Genomic DNA, 7555 nt, shown 5'->3' on the forward strand with positions numbered 1-7555 from the left:
CCTTAATACATTGTCACGCTCACCTGGTCTCCATGGGGGCGTAGCTCGTGGCTGAAGGCTGCTGTCTGCACTGGTGTTGCACTGCTTCTAAGATGGTGCTAGGGCGTAGCTCGTGGCTGAAGGCTGCTGTCTGCACTGGTGTTGCACTGCTTCTAAGATGGTGCTAGCCCGCGCCTTCCCTTCGTTCTCACCTCGGAAGGCATTTGCCTGCAACGTCGAAACAAGATATTAGCCAACTGAACGGAGCCGGATTGGCTTCACCACCTTCCGATTTCCTTCTCTTCTTCTGGCTCACATTGAGTTTTTAAAAGGTGGGCTCTCCGTCCTGCACTCTCTGGCAGGGGCGCGGTATGTACAGTCTTTCCCCAAGATCAAGTTACTTCACTGATCCGATGGAGGTTGCTGCTGATTTTGGAAGAACCTGAGTAAGCGGGTAAGTTTCTATACCAATGCCTTCTTGGAATAGATGCTTAAAGTCTCTGTCGCCCAAGTTTTTAACTAGCGATTTTGTTCTTTTCTTTTAGGCGTGTTGTCAAGCCGTTTCCGGATGATGGATTGACTCCCCTTGCAATGTTAAGCAGATTTCTTGCAGGTGAGTATAGCGCTATGCGAGGCTCGTCAAATTTTTGAATACCCTTTCTTGCTGTGCGTGACTAACCCGCTGTGCCTTTTCTATTCAGCAGGTGCGGTGCGATTCCAGGAAGATGATGGAAGAACCGCTCTATGAAGTTCCTGGAAGATGCCGGCCCATGTGAGGGTGGATGCTCATGCGGTACCTTCTTTTCTGCTTCTTCCCTGCAGATGCGGCGGTCTGGAAATAAGCGGAAGGCAAGGCCGGAATGTTCGATTGCATGTAAGGCCTTCGTCGCTTAATAACTCCTGTTCTTCTCTTTTCCATTCACAGGTGTCGATGGATAGAAAACTCTGGACGGGCGTGGCTGAAGAAAAGCTGAACAGACACGGTGAGCGTTACGCTGCAGGAGTGCAGAATAACACAAAGTGTGTTCTGTTTGCAGGGTGCGGTTTAAATACCCTTGCAAGTAATTCCAGGCAAATAGTCCCTTAGCGGTATCTTGCCACTTCAGGTAAAGTCATCCCGCAGCCACTCCCTGTACCGGAAGGCTCAGCCTCACTAAGCTAAGAATATAGTTCCATGAGTTCAACACCTACTATGAGCCTGGCGCCAGCGGCGCCAGGACTGAGTCCAGGTGATTCTAGGGTACTCCTTAGGGGCTTGATAAGCCCTCAAGGATGCCAGTGTCAAGGGTGCCCTCACCAGTTTCAAGGGTTTGGGAGCATGCTCCATGACATACATGCACCACATAAGATGAATACATAAAGAGCCACAAATGTTTAAGCGGAATGGAACAAACAAACGGGATAATATCCCTGCCCGAAACAACGTACAGATGGCCCTTTTGGGCAAGCAACAGAAGCACATAAAACAAACACATAAGGTTAGCACTCTGGAAAACAGCATTAGTTATCAGCACTAACACCATAGAACAAAACTTGAGTCATGTCCCCTAAAACACATCTTGTATGAGCTCATAACTGCTTCATCTCTATCCTGCCCAGTTCGTGCAGTTTTGTGCAAGGTATCAAGGAAAACGTAGCTAATTTCAGCTCCAGTTCATAACGTGTCTCCATTAACACGTGGGGGAAAAACCCCCTGAGTATAACTGCAGCCGTAACTGCTCCCACACAGACACTAGTTAGTCAGCAGCAAATCATAGCACACATGTCCATTACGGTGTGGGTACTTATCTTTAGTCCGGGAGCCCCGTGGGACACCCGGACACAGCAGTAACAGCAGAATTCACCAGTCCGGCAGCGTTCGGCTTGCATACTCCTAATTGTTCCTCAAGCCGCCATGGAACACCACGCAGCATAACCTCCTCACGTCCTCGAACATCTAAAATAAGCCACACCTGACTTGCGCCATTACCGGCTAATAAGCCCCTCCTAATGGGCTTCAGCTGGCAACGTGTGCGGCACAACAGAACTATATGACGCCCAGGGCCTGCTGGGAATTGAAGTCTCAGTCCTGATTCCTTCCAACCGTGTTACTGCTTGAACTGCAGCACCTCCTGTTCTAGCCCAACCTTTATTCCTGACATATACTGTCTGGACTTCTTGGCAGCAATTTTGACACTGACGAGCTGGGGGCAGCCATGTAGTGATTCAAGGAAAGGTAGTAATTAGTACAGACAGCTGGTCAGCTGGTCATCTAGCCACAGTTGTTGGGTTCACATGCAGTGAACACGGCTGATGCCCATACTTGGACTCCTGTGACAGGGAGACATGATGCTGCCTGCCAGTCAGAAATGTTCTTTCTTGACACATAAAAGGATTCATTTTAAAGGTCAAGAATATCTCACACAAATTTAATTAGTTGCATGCGTAGTTATGACATAGGGACCTTGGGATTGACAATTCAGTCAAGAAACCCTAGAAGGGGAAAGGGCTTGTCTTTGATTGTCTAACCCAATGAGAGTGAACTGCATCATGAAATAGAAAACTGCCCCAACTGCAAAATGTATAAAAGAGGCTAATGTTAAGAGCCTATTGCTGTTATTTTCTGATGCCTGAATAAAGCAGATGTCTTGAAAATCAGTCCAGGTTCCTGTCCCTGCCTCCTTGCCTCCAGTCTCCATTCTCTGCATGCCTGATCCACAGCTGCCACCAGAGAGCGATGGGCCATTGTCTTCAATTTTGTTACAGTGGATCTGTAATAAGAACCGTACATGCAAGCTTGTATAAAGACATTGAAGGCTTCCTTGTATTATATATATCATATATATATATATATATATATATATATATATATATATATATATATATATATATATATGTATATATATACATATATATGTATATGTATATACATATATATATATGTATATATATATATATATATATATATATATATATATATATATATATATATATATATATATATATGTAACAATGTACCCCGTGGTAGATCTTCTGACTGATCCTGTGACTCCCGCAAAGCTTTATTGAGAAACTCACTCTGGGGGCATCCTGCCATTTGGCATCCAGTTAAAGGCTGAAGGTTGGTTTGCGTCACCCTTAGAGGTGCCAATTTGCAGCCTGAGGCTCCCACTGCAGTCCTCTGTCCAACTCCTTACCAGCACTCTGTGATCCTGCAGCTGCTGCTTTCATTCTCAAACGAGGACTGGCTTCTTGCATATATCTCTCTCCTGCTGAAGTACTTCTGGGTTACTTTCGAAATTTCCTTGAGATGTTTTCTCGCCTGGGCAGCAGAGTGAAGGTTTGACAGAGCTAAGGGTTCTTGCAAATATCTTTATCCTTTTTCATTATTTTTTCCCTGTTAGCCCCTGTTTGCCACTGGTTGCCACACAACATGACACAAACAAAGCACATAAACAACATGTAAATCATATCCACCACAGCAGTCCAATGAAACAACTAAGCACATGCACCTAAATGCTGCTTAACTTCCACTCTGCATGTGCTCACACACATGAAATGAACTCATTAGCCCACACTCCCCTGACTTACTATTCCTTACAGAAACATGGCTCAAATCCCACCACACACTCATTATCTCTAACATACTTCCACCACACTATCTCATCCACCATAGAGACCGCCCTCACAAACAAAATGGTAACATTCCCCTCATAGATAAAGATTCACTCATATTTAGCAATCCTATAAACCTCCATACACATCCTTTTAAGCCCTTTGTTGGACCTGCTCCTCTCCATCACACCCACACGCCATCTTTATCCTACTCATTTACCACCCCCCCCCCAACACACAATCTCAACTTCTGCACTGACTGGACTGACTTCACAACTAACAACCACAGCTCCCCTTGTGTTAACTACCTTGGTGACTTCAACCCTGATAGTTCCCATTCCGAGAGCAACCCCATACTAAAGAGTATCCTCACTGCACTCCCCCATAACACAATTCGTCACCTACCCCACACACACAGCTGGCAACCCTCTGGACCTTTTGATGTCAAGCAAAAAAATTGAATCTGGGTGTTGCGGTCGGACCACTTTGCAATCCCCTTGACACTCAGTCTACCACAGCAGATTCCCCCACCTGCCAAACATCCCCACACCCCATCCAGACAAATCACGCACATTACAAACACAGCCTTAGCACCACTCATAGCATCCATGCCTCCCCAAACACACATCCCTCCATTTTCAACCACTACAACACTATCACCACAGAAGCACATGATATATGATATGTTTATTTATATAGTGCCTATGGACAATGTGTTTCAAAGCGCTTCAAGTCAAGGGAGGGAACAAGGGAAAATACAATGACATTCTTACAGGCCATGAACAGTATGGATGTGAAATTAACTGTTGTACTCGGCCTGATGACATTTCAGATAGTGCAAGAGCTAAGACATAGATAAGGAAGGGAGGAGGAGAGTGCGAAGGAAATGGAAACAGACAGGCGACTACTGTACTAGGCCTGATGACATTTCTGGTAGAGCCGGAGAAAAACAAAGGTTGAGGGAGAGGGGTGCAGAAATGGAGGGGAGGAACAAATCAAGCGACTATCATACTAGGCCTGACAACATTTCAGATAGTTCTGGAGGGGAGGGGGGAAGAGACAGAAGAGGTTGCTATCATACTAAGTGCATAGAAGAAAGTAACGGGAGGGGAGGAGATAGGAAAAGGGAGAAAGGGAGACAAGGAGAGAACAGAGAGTAAACAGTCAAAAAGAGTGGAGGAGCAAGAGGGGAGAGCGAATACAATAGAAGAAGTTAGTAGTAACACATAATGTTGCATGCCAGGATACAAGATGAAGATGGGAACAGCATGATTCAGGGCCACCATGAGTACAAGATGCAAAGAAAGTCCAGCATGAGAGTTGAGAAAGGGTGATGCACCGTGAATCAATGAAGTCCATAAAAGTCAAATCCAGCATTGGCCACAGGACAACGATGGTGAAACCAGAATGTATCATGAAAGACTCCTGAGAAGTAGGCTGGAGGGAGGAGGGGGAGCAGGGTAGAAGAATCAAGCAAAACAGGCAACACTTGTGTGCGAGAAGGGTTGGAGCACAAGGGAACATCATGGGAGGACCAGAGGGAGTGGGGATGGCCTGTGGGAACTGAGGGGGTAAACACATGTTGGTGCATGCTTACCTGCTATTTGAGCAGGGGTTCGGGCCCTGGGTCCTCCAGGTCCGAATAGGTCCAAACAGGAATTGCCCTTTTCTTCATTGGCCCTTCGCTTCGGATGCCCGGGCGAGAGACGCCCTTGATCTAAGAGTTAAGAGCAGGAAGGAAGAGGCAGGGCTAAGAGGGTGGGTGGGTCTTAGGCCAGGTAACCTAGATCCACTTGCACCTGCTTCCCGTCTGCTGAGGAAAAGAGGCAGGAGGGCTCCTTAAGTAGGGAAAAAAGGACGGCAACCAGGAAGGCAACAGGTGGGCGGGGTTTACTAAGTGGGTAAAAACAGTGGCAACCGGGAGGGCGCCAGGTGGGCAGGGCTTAGTCAATACATAGAAAGGTAGGACACTGTTTTTTTGTCAACAGCTATTCACTCATCACAAACTACATATGTTTAGTACAAATTGTCAATTTTAATATAGTCTTATAAAAATCAAGAACATAATACATATAAAAAACATCATCAGACACTCTTAAAAGGTACATATATGTAACAGGGCACAAAACATATAACAATTTCTAAAATATAGAGATATCGTTCATATCAATCTATGTACAAACGTATGCTGTAATTCCTTATCAAAATAGGGGTTGTGATCCTGTTGGATCACTCACAGTTTTTCTCCCTCAGTCTAATGTTCAATTTAGATTGGGACAATCCCTAGATGGAATATTCAATACTATCATACAATTTAGTATTATTTCTAAATTGAGAACTCGACATGTTTCAGTCCTCCTAATTATTGTAGGGACTTTCTTCAGGAGTGGTCAGGGCAATTGTATTTAGAGTAAGGACAGTTGGTCTGGAATCTTCTAGTTTTGAAGATTTATTCAGTGGAAGAGCATTAGCTGATGACAAAACCATAAAAAAGAATCAGTGATATCCATTGTATTCTTTGGGCACAGATGAATGTGTCAAGAGGATTTCAGGATCAATAAAGTTACCGGGACTTCCTAGTGTAGGTGCTCTCTTGTTATTCAGTAGAAAAGGTCCACAAATGTTGGACGTATTTTCTTAATAAAAGGGAAGGTATTCTTCTTTTACCTGTAACACATAAGGATATGTTTACAAGAGAGTCTAGAGATCAGGCTTAGGCCAGGTGACCTAGATCCACTTGCAGCTGCTCCCCATCTGCAAATGGAAAGCGGCTGGAGGGCTCCCTAAGTAGGGAAAAAGAGCAGCAACCAGGAAGGCACCAGGTGGGTGGGGCTTGCTAATTGGGGGAAAAAGAGCGCCGACCTGGAAGGCACCAGGTGGGAGGGGCTTAGGCCAGGTGACCTAGATCCACCTGCACCTGCTCCTCATCTGCAAAGGAAAAGAGGCTGGAGGGCTCCTTAAGCAGGGAAAAAGAGCGGCAACCAGGAAGGCACCAGGTGGGCGGGGCTTAGACCATGACAAAATGTCCCCACTCAAAACGCGAAAATCCCACAGCCACCAACATTAATCATGTTTCAAAAGGTCTCTCCTCCAGATCAAGCTGGAAGCCAAACGCTTAGAAAGAGCCTGGCAGAGCAAACTAGGCCCCACCAACAGAGCATCACTCAAACACTGCTGCAACAAATGCAAAACAGCCATACGCAATACCAACGCCACCCATTACCCAAAGAAATCGAATCTGCCACCAATAATACATAGAAACTATTCAGCATTGCCAAATCCCTCTCCAAACCACCGTCCACACCTTCCACTGCAGTATGCAACTCCCTCATGGACTACTTCAACTCCAAAACATATAACATGAGGCATGCCCACCCCTCTCCTCTCCCACTTCACATCACCACTCCCAAACATACCAACATGTGGGAAACATTCCACCCCATCTGCACAAACACGTTCATCACTCTTGCTGTCAAAATAAAACCTGCACACTTCCTAGATGATGCATGCCCAACTCAGGCCACATCCAATTGCATCACCACCCTCGTTTTCCACTGGCTCAACATCATCAACTCCTGTGTCTCACATGGCACTATCCCCTCTGCATTCAAACTGAACAAATCTCACACCTTCTCAAAAAGCATTTCTGGACCCGACGCTGCCCAAAAATGACCACCCCATCTTTTTTTCCCTGCCATACTTCGCCAGAATCATGGAATGCTTTGTCGCCACCCACCAGCAACAACACATCACCACAAACAATCTACTCAACCCCTTCCAATCTGGCTTTCAACCTGGGCACAGCATAGAGACTGCTACTCTTTACATTCTTGATGACCTTCACATCATCACTGACAAAATTCACACAGCACTGCTCGTACTCAACGACGTCTCTGTAGCCTTCGACACCATCGACCACACCATTCTACTAATCATCCTAGCTCACAGGATGAAACGATCGATCCTCGACTGTACCCCTCCT

Source organism: Ambystoma mexicanum, chromosome 6q (assembly GCF_040938575.1).
Source record: "Ambystoma mexicanum isolate Mex_15411 chromosome 6q, UKY_AmexF1_1, whole genome shotgun sequence".
Classification (NCBI taxonomy): domain Eukaryota; kingdom Metazoa; phylum Chordata; class Amphibia; order Caudata; family Ambystomatidae; genus Ambystoma; species Ambystoma mexicanum.